Source organism: Heterocephalus glaber, unplaced genomic scaffold (assembly GCF_053883595.1).
Source record: "Heterocephalus glaber isolate CG9 unplaced genomic scaffold, H.glaber_assembly_v1.0 deba00001645, whole genome shotgun sequence".
Taxonomy (NCBI): Eukaryota; Metazoa; Chordata; class Mammalia; order Rodentia; family Bathyergidae; genus Heterocephalus; species Heterocephalus glaber.
The window spans coordinates 438,442-452,644 of NW_028258398.1; the positions used below are offsets into that span (position 1 = coordinate 438,442).

The 14,203-nt window shown below is 44.1% G+C and overlaps 1 protein-coding gene across 7 annotated transcripts in view; it reads right to left on the minus strand.

Moving 5' to 3' along the window:
• Eefsec (eukaryotic elongation factor, selenocysteine-tRNA specific) overlaps window positions 1–14,203 on the minus strand; it is a 219,997-nt gene that overhangs the window by 187,437 nt on the left and 18,357 nt on the right. The window contains exon 1 of one of the 7 annotated variants that reach the window (XM_087196941.1): window positions 11,457–11,768. The exons of the other annotated variants lie outside the window; for them this stretch is intronic. The gene's annotated coding sequence lies outside the window, so the exon portion shown is untranslated. Of the gene's footprint in view, window positions 1–11,456; window positions 11,769–14,203 lie in introns of those variants that run through there. 7 annotated transcript variants of the gene reach the window in all.

Below are 14,203 nucleotides of genomic sequence, written 5' to 3' on the forward strand. Positions count from 1 at the left end.
ACAATAAAACAATACCACCAAAACAGGAAACCACGTATGACTGCTATACACGCCAGACAGGCCAAAGTAGAAGGCACTCATGAACCCAGAATGTGTACCCAGCAATGTCAACGTGCTTTGCCTTCCATGAGGTGCCTGTCCCTGGTCGGGGAACAAGACATGGGTCCCTCCTCTTGTGGTCAGAGGGACCTGCTCGGCAGGTGGTCTGTGTCATGTGATCTCGGCAGCCCTTGACCCACACCTGTCACTGTGGCGGGAAACCACACGTGCCCAAGGTCCTCACTATGCGTGTCCAGCATCCCACAGACCCACCCTGGGAGGAAAGGCCACTCTAGGCTGCACCTGCTTTGCAAGAAGGACCCTCCATGGCACTCCCAGGAGAGGAACCCAGAAGGCCACCATGCACCCACAGCCTAGTGCTCCTGGGCATCAAGGAACCAGAAGCCCAGAGAAAGGGGCCCAGGCAAGCAGACTGCACATGAGGCAGCCCCCACGTGCAAGGGAGGCTGCTGGCAGTGTACCTCGCTTGTACAGTCAAAATGTACAAGGACGTTAGGAAACAGTCAATTAGATGTGATACTAATACCAAAGGTCCGGAGTGGAACGCATTAGCTATGCATTCCAAATACCTGATTCCAGAGCCCGGTCTGTGAGGCAGATACTTTCACAAAGGGTCAACAATACCAAGACTGCCAAACTTCTGCCTGGGGGCTGTGTGGCGGCTGGCCAGGAATCCAAAGGCTGCACCTGATTGGCATAAAACACAGCCGAATGGAGCCCCTTTCATCTACCCCATGGAAGAGGGGCCCGGGGCTGCACCCTCACCCTGCCTGCCAGGCCCCTTTGCAAGTGCTGGGGAGCTCTCAACCCCTCTCCCTACCCCCACAGCATGCCCTTCTCTTCCAGGCACTCTGGCTCCTCAAAGCTGTGCACCCACTCAGTCTACTTCCTAACTTGGGTTTCCTCCCTGCTTGCCTTCCCTCCCTCTCCACAGATGCCAGCCTGCAAAACAGTCTCCAGACCTCTCCCCTCCACCTGCCGGGGCCAGGGTGAGCTCTGCAAACCACAAATCCTTCCTTCCCTGCTGAAACTCGCAAATATGCCTGCTGCCACCAGAAAAGCATCTACATGACTTGGCTAAAGACTCAAGCTCTTCCTAACTGGCTTCCAACCAGCAGTACTAGCTGGCTCCTGGCTGCTCACACCTGCGATCTAACCACACACCTCCTCTGGGCCATCCAAACTACCAGATCCTGACACACGCTGAAGCCTCTGCACAGACAGCGTCCATTTCTTGGAACTCTCAAGCACTTACCTGCCACCAGGCAGACTCCAAAGCACCTATCAGGACCCCACACAAATGCTATCCTCAGGGGAACCTTTCCTGGCTCCCACCTCTGAGCCACTAGGATCTGTTTCATGGTCCTGGACCATGGCTCACCTATCTACAGTCTTCACATTTGCTTTCCAAATCCATCTATCTCGAACTTGAAGATCGGCAAATCCTGCAAGCCAGGGCATCTGCCCTGTCATCTGCCAGGTGTTTGAGTGCCCGGCACCCAGAAGGCCCTGCTCAGACCAAGTGCTAACGGCAGCCACTCTACTGCATGGGCATATTCACTGATGGATCGGTTCTTTCTCAAAAGCAACAGTAATAGACACTTGACTGTAAACAAAAAGGAGGCTTTCACAGAAGCTCTGGAAAAGCATAGCAGCAGAAGTGCCCTCGGACCTCCAAAGTCTTCTCTCCAGTCCAGCAAACTATTTCTACCAACTGTGGATTTCCAGACCTCCTTGTTGTCCTGCCTCTTGCCAAGTTTCAAACTCCCAGGGGAGAACAGCTTCCCTTTAGTCCACCTTGGCTCAGGTGTTTATTCCTGTGCCGATAGAATACGGATGAGGTTGGAGGTGCCAGGGTGACCAGGCTCAACTGTGGCCCCAGGAGACCACCCCACCCCTAACTTGACAAACAGGGTGTTCAAAAATGGGGGGCGGGGTGATGAGAGCTGTGGAGCTTCTGGCTGGTCTTTCCAATAACACACGTTCAAGGTCAGGTTTGGCATCTATGGCACTGCCATTACCAAGCCAGGAGAGCAGCTTCTGCACTGCTCTGAACCAGTGCCTGGCATTGCCCTCAGGCTTCCTGGTACAGCCTCCCCAGAGCCAGCCTGCTGAGACCAGGGGAAGGCAGGCACCAGATGTTTGGGGAGCTGGAGAAACAGCACCCTCCCATGGCTCAGAACAGTCCCTTGCCATCTAATCCCTAGGCCCTGGGATACACAGGTTTCAGAATTGAGCACTTTGTATAAAGTAGTTCAAGAGCAGACTGAACATATAAAGCAATAGGACAGAACTAAGAATCAAGAGAGACCCTCATATTTACACCCAAGTGACTTTCAGCAAGCGTGCCAGCACAAAGGGGGAAGAATAGTTTTGTCAACAAACAGTACTGGGTTAACAAGACACCCAAAAGCAAAAGAAATAGGTTGGCCCTCTATCTCACACCACATACAAAAAGAAACTCCAAATGGAGCAAAGACCTAACCATGAGAGCTACAACTAGAAGGGGCTGGGGATTTAGTTCAGTCTTTCCACTGCCTGCCTCACAAGCGCAAGGACCCGAGTTCGATTCCCCAGTACCAAAAAAAAAAAAAGAGCTACAACTAGAAAACTCCTAGAAGAAAACATAAGCAAAAAATCCTCACAACCTTGGACTACACAATGGTTTCTCTGACCCCAAAAGTATAAGCAACAAAAGAAAAATTGGACTTCTTCAAAATTGGAAACGTTTGTGCTTAAAGGACACTATAAAAAAAGTGAGGGCCAGGGGTGTAGCTCAGTGGCACTGTGCCTGCCTGGCAGGCACAAGATCTAGAGTTCAATCCCTGGTACCGGGAAGAAAAAAAAAAAACAGAAAAGACAGTGGAATATTATACAATAGGGATGAGCCTCAAAAATGTTACGTGGAGCCAGGGATTTAGCTCAGTGGTTCTGCCACCTGCCTTGAAAGCACAAGGACCCGAGTTCGATCCCTGGTACCAAAAAAAAAAAAAATGCTATGTGAAGTGAAATAAGCCTGGTACACCAAGGCAGGTACCACATGTTCTCTCCGTGTGTGGCAGTTAAAAAGTTGATCTCCGATAAGTGGGGTAGAGAGAGGATGGTTAATGGGCACAAAACTACCATTAGGTAAGAGGCACAAGTTCTAAGGTTCTATGGCATAGGAAAACTGATTGACAGCAATTAAAGGAATACTGCAAAATAGTGCAGAGATCTTGAATGTTCCCACTACAAATGTTTGCAGTGAAAGATATGCCTGCCAATCATTCTGAGATGATCAGGATATACTATTTCCATGTACTGAAGCATTGAACTACACTCCATAAATATGTATAATTATTAATTGCCAATCTTTAAAAGTGTCTTAATGAATTTTTAAGTAAAAAGACAACTCACAGAATGGGAGATATATCTGTAAATCATGTATCTAAAAAGGAACTAACTGGAACATTATAACTTAATGGCCGGGGATTTAGCTCAGTGGTTCCACTGCCTGCCTCGGAAGCACAAGGTCCTGAGTTTGATCCCCAGTGCCAAAAAAAAACACCTCATAACTTAACAATAAAAAGACAACCCAATTTAAAAATGGGCAAAGAACTAAATAAGCACTTCTCCAAAGAAGACAGATTAATAGCCACATAAAAGATGCTAAACATCACCAGCCATCAGGGGAATGCAAATCAAAACCACAATGAGATAGCACTTTTTACCCACTGGGATGGGTATAATCAAACAGACAGACAGTAATAAATGTTGGGAAGGACATAGAGAAACTGGAAACCTCTTCCACTGCTGGTGGAGATATAAAATGGTACAGCTGCTGTGGAAGACAGCTTGGCAACTACTCAGAAAGTGAACAGTTAGTATATGATCCAGCAATCCTGCTCCTGGGGATGTACCCAGGAGAACTGAAAAGCCTCAACTTGTCTATTCACAGTGGGATTGCTCCTAGCAGTGAAAACCCAAATGCCTAGCAACTGATGAATGGATTTTTTTTAAATGTGTTCTATTGATACAAAGGAATATTATTCAGCCTTTAAAAGGAATGAAGTATAGACGGATATTGTTATATGAGTGAATCTTGAAAATAATATGCTAAATGAAAGATGTCAGATACAAAAGGGGACATTTTGCATATAATTTAATTTAAATGAAATCCCCAGAATAAGCAAATCTATACAGTACTCAGGAGGCTGAAGCAGAAGGATCACTATGAGTTCAAGGCCAGCACGTACTACAAAGTGACACCTTGTCTCAAAACAACAACATGGGTCCGGGGATTTAACTCAGTGGTTCCGCTGCCTGCCTCCCAAGCGCAAGGTCCCGGTACCAAAAAAACAACAACAAAGGGCCAGAATTTAGCTCAGTGGTTCTGCCAGCCTGCCTTGAGCCCAAGGACCGAGTTTGATCCCTAGTACCAAAAAACAAAACAAAACAAAAAACAACAAGAAGAAAGTAGATTAGAGCCTGCCTGGGGTGGGGGAAGGGGAGAGTAGGAGTGACGGCTATGGGGTACACAGTCTCTTTTAGGGCCAAGGTGTTCTAAAATTGATTATGGTGATAATTGTACAACGGTGTGAATATACTAAAAACTAATAAAGTAACTCCTTATGTAGATGAATTATATAGTATTTGATTATAACTCAATAAAGCTATAAAAATGTTTTAAATATAATATTTAAATATATTTTAAATATTGTAAATTAATGTCATAAAAAGATTCCATATTGTATTGTTTTGTAAAGTTACATATGAAGTACTTCATATATTGATTATAAAATTATAAATAAATTAAAATATGTTATCCCCCAAAAACAGTTCAGTACAAATACAAAATATCACATATTATGTCACACTCTAGGAGAAATGTGTCCATTCCCTATAATCAAACATTCAATATTCACACTTACGGGAAAAATAAAAGCTATAAATGGCCTCAGTCAATTCAGACAAGGTTTTGCACCCAAACTCCTCCAAAAAATGTTTTCAGTGTTTAGATTTGTTTAAGTTTTGGGATTATGGACACAATACAGTAGATCTGCATTTTTACTGTGTCAAGACATAGTCACTGCTGTTAACTCATCCTAAAATGTTACAATGCAGGGCCAGGGATTTAGCTCACTGGCACTGTGCCTGCCTCGCAAGTGCAAGGTCCTGAGTTCAATCTCTAGTACCAAAAAAAAAATTTACAATGCAACTAGGAATCTCAAAAGCATCCTTGGGAAATGCTAACTTTAGAAATATACATACCTAATTCTGTAAAGGATACAGAAAAGAAATCTATAGCCTTCATTTTACACAGAATCAGATATAATATGTCATTACTAAATTCCAAAGATCAAATAATTACACAGAAAATATACATATTAAATCAAAGCAAAAATAAAACTACAAAGATGGTTATAAATAAACACACTAGAAGGTACTTCTATGTTTAATCTATGCTTTCAGAACTTGGAAGAATATATGAATATTGAAATTTTGACACATGCTACAATGTGGGTGGACTCTGAGGATAGTAAGCCAGCTGAATGACATAAGGCAGACACTGTACGAGGACCCCAGAGTGGTCAGACTCTGCCAGGAAGGAACGCGGTCATGCCAGGGCCAGGAGAGGGCCTGGGAAACAAGTGTCTAATGGGGGAGTTTCAGGCTGGAAAGATGAAAAAGTTCTGCAAGTGGGTGGTGGTGATGGTCACACAGCAGGGTGAATGTATTTAATGCCAGTGAATTACACACTGAAATACTTAAAAAGGAAAATTTTTACCCAGGTGTGGTGGTGCACACCTGTAATCCCAGCACTCTGAGAAGCTGAGGCAGGAGGATCACTAGTTCAAGCCCAGCCTAGGAAACTTAATAACTTAGTAAGACCTTCTCTCAAAAAAATAAGAAGGGGCTAGGGATGTACTCAATGAGAAGGCCTGGGTTCACCCTCAGTACTGAAAAAAAAAAAAAGGAAAATTATATGTTATTTTCCACAATTTGAAAGACAACTTGGAAGAAAATATAAGAGAACATTAAAAGCAGTCAAGGGAAGGCTGGACCAACCAAACACGTTTCTTGTTTTGCTTTGATGCCTCTCCACTTATCCTCAACATCTTCCTAGGGAGCCCTAAAGTGTGGTCCAGAGCTGCACACAGAAGCCCAGTGGTCTATACCCTGCCATCTTCACGTCCTCTCGGGCAACTCAGGAAGTCTATCTCCACAGTCACTGAAACACCAGGAAACACACTGTGCCGACATTGCCTATGCTCACAGCCCACACATGCCACTCTGCAGACACGCATGAGTCTAGGAATGGGCAAAAAGGAAGAAAGAAGCGACACACTAACCAAGCCCTGATGTGTGCCAGGACCTGCCCTGTGCCAGGCCTGTGTGAGATGCCCTGCTCATAGTGGTCCCCACTGGGACACAGAAAAGTGTTGCTATAGGCCCAGGAATTTAGCTCAGTGGTTTCACCCCCTGCTGCGCAAGCACAAGGACCCGAGTTTGATCCCCAGTACCAAAAAAAAAAAGAAAGAAAGAAAAGTGTTGCTATCTGAGCTTTACAGATTCGGACCCTGCGGTGCAAAGATGAGGAGTCTTAGGCCAGGCCATATCCATTCATTCATCCACTCATTCATTCATTCATTCATTTGTGGCAGTGCTGGGGACAGAACCCAAGGCTTCACACGTGTTAGGTGAGCTCTCTACCACTGAACTATTACCCTTGCCCCGGGTCCGCTTCTAATCAGCCACACTCCAAAGCCTTCCTTGGGAAGAATGAAGATGCAAGAAAACAGCTTAAGATTTGTTGTGAGTAGAATTCAATGACTGGGGAATCACATCCAGTGTATGCGATCAAGTCTGGCAGAGTTTACAGGAGGCCAGCACAGCCTAGTGGTCAAGATCATGCACTCTGGAGCCTGACGAGAGTGAGTTGTTTACCATTCTTAGATGGGAGGCCCTCCACAAGGACTCTATCTGGTTCAGATTTCAAGTCATATATACAGAAGGACTGGAAGAGTATCTAACTTATTAGGGGTCATCAGGATGAAATGAGATAGCACAGGTCAAAGGATTTAGGGCAGTGCCTGATTCAGGTGAAGCACAATAATGCCAGCTACTGGAAAACTAGCAGGAACACTGGTTCTGTCTTGGCACAGTAACTCTACCAGGTAGATATTACAAGCACCACTTCTAACTAGAATAAGTCTAGAGCTCAGAAAGTTACCTAAGCTCACTCATCTACTAAAACGGTGAAACTAGAATTTAACCCTGGGTTGGTGCAATTCCAATGAAAAACAAGATTACAGAGCACAAAAAAGAGTAAATGGAAGCCAGCATTGGGAGCACACACTTGTAGTCCCAGCACTTGCAAGGCTGAGACAGGAGGTTCACTTCAGCCCAGAAATCTAGGGTCAGCCTGGGCAACACAGTGAGATGGCATCTTACACTGGAAAACAAAGTCTTTTCCTGCTCCTTCCCCCTGGTAACCCCACCTATCCCCAGAGCAGCCCAACCTGGGTGGCAAGCTGGAAGAAGCAGCCTTCACGAGGTCTTTGCTGCAGCAGGGCTGGGCAAGGGCAGCAGTGGCCCCAACTGAAAAGGCAGGGTCCACAGCATCTGCAAAGCCTGGGAGCGAGGGCCCCAGGGTGCAGGGGGCTCTGTGTCCAGCACCTGAGCCTGGGATGCACAGAAGCCTGTGCGAGAGTTTAGAGCCAAGGCCCTTTCAGGCACCGGCGCTTGAAACAGCACAGGTGGATTCTGGGGGTGAGGCTGTTGAATACAGATCACCCCATCTCCACAACCACTGCTGAAGAGCAGCATGTGTCTGTGCTGGGAGAGCCAGAGGCGGAGCCACAGAGACAGGCAGAAGCTGTGCCATTCTCTTATGCTGTTCAGCATTATTTGAGTTTTCTACCATGCACACATATTAGTGCATCAAAATGTAAGTAACACTTATTTTTCATGTTCGATGGGCCACCTTTTTGCTACAGACCAGGTTGGTTATCTAACCTGAGTCGCCTTCTCTCCATTCACTTAAAAAACAAAAACCAAACTCCTTGCAGAGCTGTGAAGGGATTCACCAAGTGAATGTAGAGTAACAGGCAAACTCAGAGCTTTATTATCCTTGCTGCTGTCCATAAACTTAATCCTGGCATCTTCTCCCACTAAGAAAAACAAAACAAAACAGTCCTGATTGAACCACACTAGGCCTGCATTGCTTGTTTCCTTTCTTGTTCCTCGGGACATCTCTGAAGTAGAAATGCAGCTTAAGTAAGAAGCCCACCCCTGCTGCCACCACCACAAGAAAGACCCTCAAAGGAGGAACACTCCAAAAGTCCTTATCGCCATCTCCGCCATCTGCTGCCAAGTTCTACTTCCATTGTACAGAAAGAGTCTTTTTCGGTTCTGGTTCTGATTTTGGTTTTGGTTTTGCTTTCTCCTAAATCTGCAGTTGGGATGGAGGCTGGCAGTGTCCCTTGAGAACCAAGGACCAGGGCTAAAAATACAAAACAGTGCCCAGAATGCCCACCGGCTGCCAGGCACATGTGATCTGGGGAGAATGTCGGCATGGGCTGTGGGACCCTATGGGAGGACAGAAAACAAACAGACAAACTCAGCCCTCCACACACAGAAAGGAGCTTGGGAATGGGAACAATGACAGTTATTCTCCCAAGTATTTTATCCTTCATCTGAAATAGAAAGGCTGTCACACTGGATGCAGAAGCACGGCCCCACAGGAAACCTTGGAGGCCCTTTACCAGGGAGCCAGCCACACACCCACTCATGCCCAGGCCAAGTCCCTGAGTCACCTGCCAAAGGACATGGTCAGTCAGCCATACATTCCCAGGCCATGTCCTGAAGTGCCCCCAGAAGCAGTCAAGGCTGCATGGTTTGCTGGTTTGTTTTTGTTTTCCCTATCGGAATTGGGAATTGAACCCAGGGACTTCACACTGAGCTACATCCTCAGCCCTTTTTACTTTTTATCTTGAGACAGCATCTCACTAAGTTGCCCAAGCTAGCCTTGAACTTGTGATCTGGCTCAGTGTGGGCCACTACCCAGGCTATATGCTCTTAAGGGATGAGCAAGCCCCCAGCAAAAAGGCAGCTGCTACTCAGATGTGATCTTCTCTAGAGTTACTGAGGTCCACATTCCTGAAATTAAGCAGCTGGTCAAATCAAAGCATTCAGAAGGAAAGGGTTTCCACAATATAGGAAATAAAGGGCTGTATCACTCCAGGAGCTCCAGATTTCTACATTTTTCATTTTTAAGTCATATCTGATTTTCAAAGACTAAGTTTTCCTGTTAGACCCAGGAGTCCTTCTCTTCTGGAGTCAAGTAACAATCCCCAGCCCACAGTGGCACAGTGGTTCCCAGAGCTGCTGGGACCAGGCTGGCAGGGCCAGGGTCTCATGCTCAGCTTGGGAGAGGAAGCGTGGTCTCCACTGCACTGTGCGTGAGTCTTCCTCTACTTTTCCAGTGTTAAAGATAAACGGTCCCATCTCCCCTAGACTGCAGCATAGCCACTGTGTGCAAAGCCAAGTGTCACACAATAAAATCTGTATCAAGTCTCCAAGTGCTACCAGGCGAGGAAAAAACCGGTGCACAGCCTTCCCCCATCGGGCCATCATGGTCAGGAAATCACAGGGCAACCTGGGAGAGCACCTCTCAATTGATTGGGCACATATAGGCTTAGCCATATACCCAAGTCCTTTTCAGTTTTGCCTAAGTACTCAATCTGACAGAACAAAAACAACTTCACATGCTTTGATTTTTTTCAACAAGAACAATAAAAAAAATTAAGTTTCTACCCAAGCTATTATGTATTATGAACAAAAAAGAAAATAAAAGGACAACAACCTGAGGACCTGAAGTCTCCTCTTGCTAAGCATAATGCAAATGATAGATCAAAAAAATTTTAACGGAATTATTTCCTCTTGTGTATTTGGGTGGTTAAATCTGGCAATTTGAGGTGGCTACTCTCAAACATGAGTCTCAAACAATGGGTTTTTATCTATCTCCAAAAAAAGTACAGATCTTTGGAAAGGAATTTTTTTAAACTCTGATAAGACAATAATCTCTCACCTTGCTGACTCAAAGGTACTTGCATATTAATTGCTTCAAACCCCCAAAATCCCTGCTGAACTGGCTAAATTGTGGGCCAAATTCAATAATCCAGCAACCTCCCGTTCAATGCCTCACCAAGATAACTTTGCATGTTTAATTTAAAAGTACTGATAGCTGTGAAATGAAATGCTAACGCAAGCCCGTCCGCCGCCCAAGCCATTGCCGGCCTAGTCTCTGATGGACAAGCAAGCCGCGAGTTGCACAGCTGGGACTTGGAGCTGCCTCCGGACAACGAGGAAAACACGGCTTGCCATCACTCTTCCAAATGGTATCTGTCCCCCCCAAACCAAACTTTTAAAACATGCCCCTGTAGGTTAATTTTCCTGATAGAGGCAGGGAGATCTGGCCTCAGATACTCAAATATTATCTATCCCAATTGTATCTGATTAGCAAGAAATACACAACTCTCTGGCCAATGTGAATGCTTGTGCTATTCTAGCTGAACTGACCTAAGGCGCTTTTTCCTTTCTCTTTTGCAACTGTGTTCCATGTTTGACCCCTCAAATTTATTTTAAGTAGTTTTGCAAACAGCTTCCTCTCTCCCTTCCTCCCCCATACAGCCAGCAGCTCACGTTTCTTGTGCACAGAACATGTTTTGTCCACCTTGGAAGTGGCACTGGGGAAGCAGAGAGCCTGCCTTCGGTAAAATCGGAGCCAGAAATCGGTCCCATTCATTCAAGAGACTAAAACAATATCAAGGACTCATTTATACTTTAACAGAACAAGTAAGAATTAAAGCAGTGATTCCCCCTATCTGACATGTAAGAACAAGTATCCAGCTCCCTGGTCTCAGCAAATATACCCAGAAACGTATCTGAAATTCCAGCATCATTTTACTGCTTAGCTACACACTTATACTAATCACCATAATCAAAATACTTAATTGCAGCTTTTCAAACCAAACATCTAAAGCTTGTTCAATAACAGTGACAACAATAACTGCTACAATAAAATAACAATTACAAAAAAAATTAACAATTACAATAATAATAACGGGGATTTGGAGATTAATGGAATAGGGGACAGCAAACAATAAGAAGCCGTCTTTGGTGTGTGGTAACAAGGTTTTGACAGACAATACAGGAAAAGAACAGTAAATCAATGTGAATTCATGTAGGGTTCCAGGCTTCTGGAATCATAAATGCCCCAATGTAAAGATTCAATGTGAATTTTCAAAACAACAAACAGTAAATGAGTTTAAGAGAGAAAAACAAGTGCCATTTTGACATTGTATTTTACATAACTATTTCTACTCATTTGCTTGCCTCAAAAGAGAACCTACCTTCAGAGTTTCATTTTAAAATGTTCCTTTCAAATTACGCCTGAGTCTCAACAGAACGGGAGCCAAACATGGTTGCGGCTTAGGACACCCCCCCAGGGTGCTGTGTCTGGGTGTTGCTGCCTCCTCCTCCAGGGTCTTCCAAAGCTCAGTCTTCCAACGCTCCTCCTCAGCTCCCAAAATACATGTTCCTTATCAAAACTACTTCCAGTTTCACTTTTTATGCTGGGAATTTCCATGAGAAAAAAGGTATTTAAATGTTTCATTTTATAAGAAAATAAGAGGATTTTTATATTTCAAAGTCACCTAAAGGACACATGTTTTGAGACAATTAAAAATATCTGGTTCTAAAACAATAAAATCTTCACTAAAAAATACTTAGTCCACACATTTCTTACTACATAACTGACCGAGCTGTTCTGTTTGCAGAGCTTGCATTGACAATAGCATATTTTGCTGTGTGTCTCTACACATGAACCAATGTATGCATAAACTAACCCAAAACTCTGAAATTCACCTTGAAGTCCAGTGTTTGTGTCAACGACACTTTTTGAGAGCCAGATGGTGTACACATTTGTATAAAGAATGTTTACTTGGGCCAGGGATTTAGCTCAGTGGTTCCGGCGCCTGCCTTGCAAGTGCAAGGTCCCAAGTCTGATCCCCAGTACCAAAAAAAAAAAAAAAAAAAAATAGTTAGACATCCATTAGGGCTGTGATTTCTCCAAACTCTAAATGTGACATGTGTTATCTCCTATCTGCTACTCTTCACTCAAATCAATTTTCCTGTTTATAAAAACAAACTTGAGCTTGCTCTTCTAAGACAAATATGACAAAACCGAGTATCTTGACATATTTTTTTAAATTCAAATCAATTTCCTACTTAGTTTAAGCGATTGATACAGCAGCAAAATGCAGAATGAAAGAACGTGGGCGGCTCTTTAAAGTTTGATGAACTCCTGATATGGAGTTCCTTACCATCCCTAAAACGTTCCTTACCATCCTTAGCCCACATATTTCTGGCTCAGCTGCAAATGTGATGCTTCCAGAAATTTCCAGAGACAATGAAATGTTTTTAAACTTTTACAAAGGTCTAATGCTTTATTAATAGCTTTAAAACTTAAAAATAGATCATTTATATTTGAAATGTGCATGCTCCAAAAATCAACAGTAAATTGAAGAGGGAAAACTATAGGGTACCCCCAACACATCCTTTTTTAAAAAATCTAACATTTTCTGGAATTTTCCCTTTTTCCCCCAGGCTGACACACAGGCCTTGCCCAGGCTCTGCAGTATTAAACTAGTAAGGGATTTTTGGGGGGGCCTGGTTTTAAAATAATGAATCAATAACAACAACAACAAAAAGATTTCCAAAGAGTGGTCATATAAATTCCTTTATAGTGCCTGGATCAAGATTGAATCAATGATCCAGTATAGCCATTTATACTGCAGAAAAAAACTGCAGCATTTCAGGAAAGCTCACAGTTCCAGCTGGCAATGCAAAATCACAAGAGACTGAGAGAGAGCCTTTATTATCAGCAGTGAAAGTAGTGGTAGTAAAAATTTATCTGGTATCAGATATATTTCTTCTAATCCTCAAAACAGTTCTTTCTGATTTTGCAGACCAGAAAGTTGAGGCCCAAAGAAGTCATCAGCCCCAGATCACACAGCTAACAAACACTGAAGCCAGGATTCAAACTTAGTTTCTCAGGCTTTAAACCTCACCGCTTTTTCAATTATCTGTGTCTGCCTTTATGCTGTTCTGTGCTGTTTGGTTGATTTTTTTTTCTTTAATACTAATGCATAAGTTGCTTCAAGAAAAGTTCTTTTTGTCACATATTGAGGTACATGTCCATTTAGTAGTGATTTGGACTTATCATTTTCCAAACACAAAATAAGCCAACATTTCCCACAGACTGATCTTCCGAGCGGACAAAACACACTGCTTTCTAGTACACCATCTACACTTCTCTGGTTTGTGTCCTTGTGGTCACATCTGCCGCCCCTGCTGTGGCCTTCCTCGTCTCAACTCCAACTGCACTCACAATTTTATGTCCAGACCTACATAATGAAGCACTTAAACCCCTGTCTACTTCAGGTGCTAATTTAGTTTCTCCCTAACTCAAGTATTACCAATTCAAAAGCAGAGACGAAAATCATATATTACACATGGTATCAGACACCATCCACCTAGTGTGCCTTCCCAACCAAAAACTGGGAAATTGAAATTCCTGACAAATGACTTATTTTCCTATGAGCAGTCTGATAAGGATTAAAAGTTAAATTATATTTAATTATGATTACAATAGCTAACACCATTTACTGAGCACTTCATACATTCCATACACTGAGGTCAGTATTCTATGGCGCTTATCTCATGAGAGACTCACTAAGTATTCGCAAGGTTGTTCTCTTCACTGTGAAGACCGAACGCTGAGGCTCAGAGCAGAGCACACTCCTAAGCCAACCACAGGGATGGGATTCAAGCCTGGGCCAGGGTGCTGCGGCACAATGCTTTCTGCCACTCCTGAGCTCAGCTACAGGCATCTCCAATCCGGCCAGGCAGGGACAGGGTGAGACCAGGCCCCTGCGCCAAGGCCTAACTTTGCACCTGATCATGGGGTTCACAGCTGAGCCCACAGTCTCCCTCCCTCTGAAAGAGAGGCCTGGCAAGTTCCCCAAAGCAGGACCACGGCCTTTTCATCTGGGCTTTCCAAAGGCTGGCAGAGCTCATGCAATGGTGAGGTGATGCT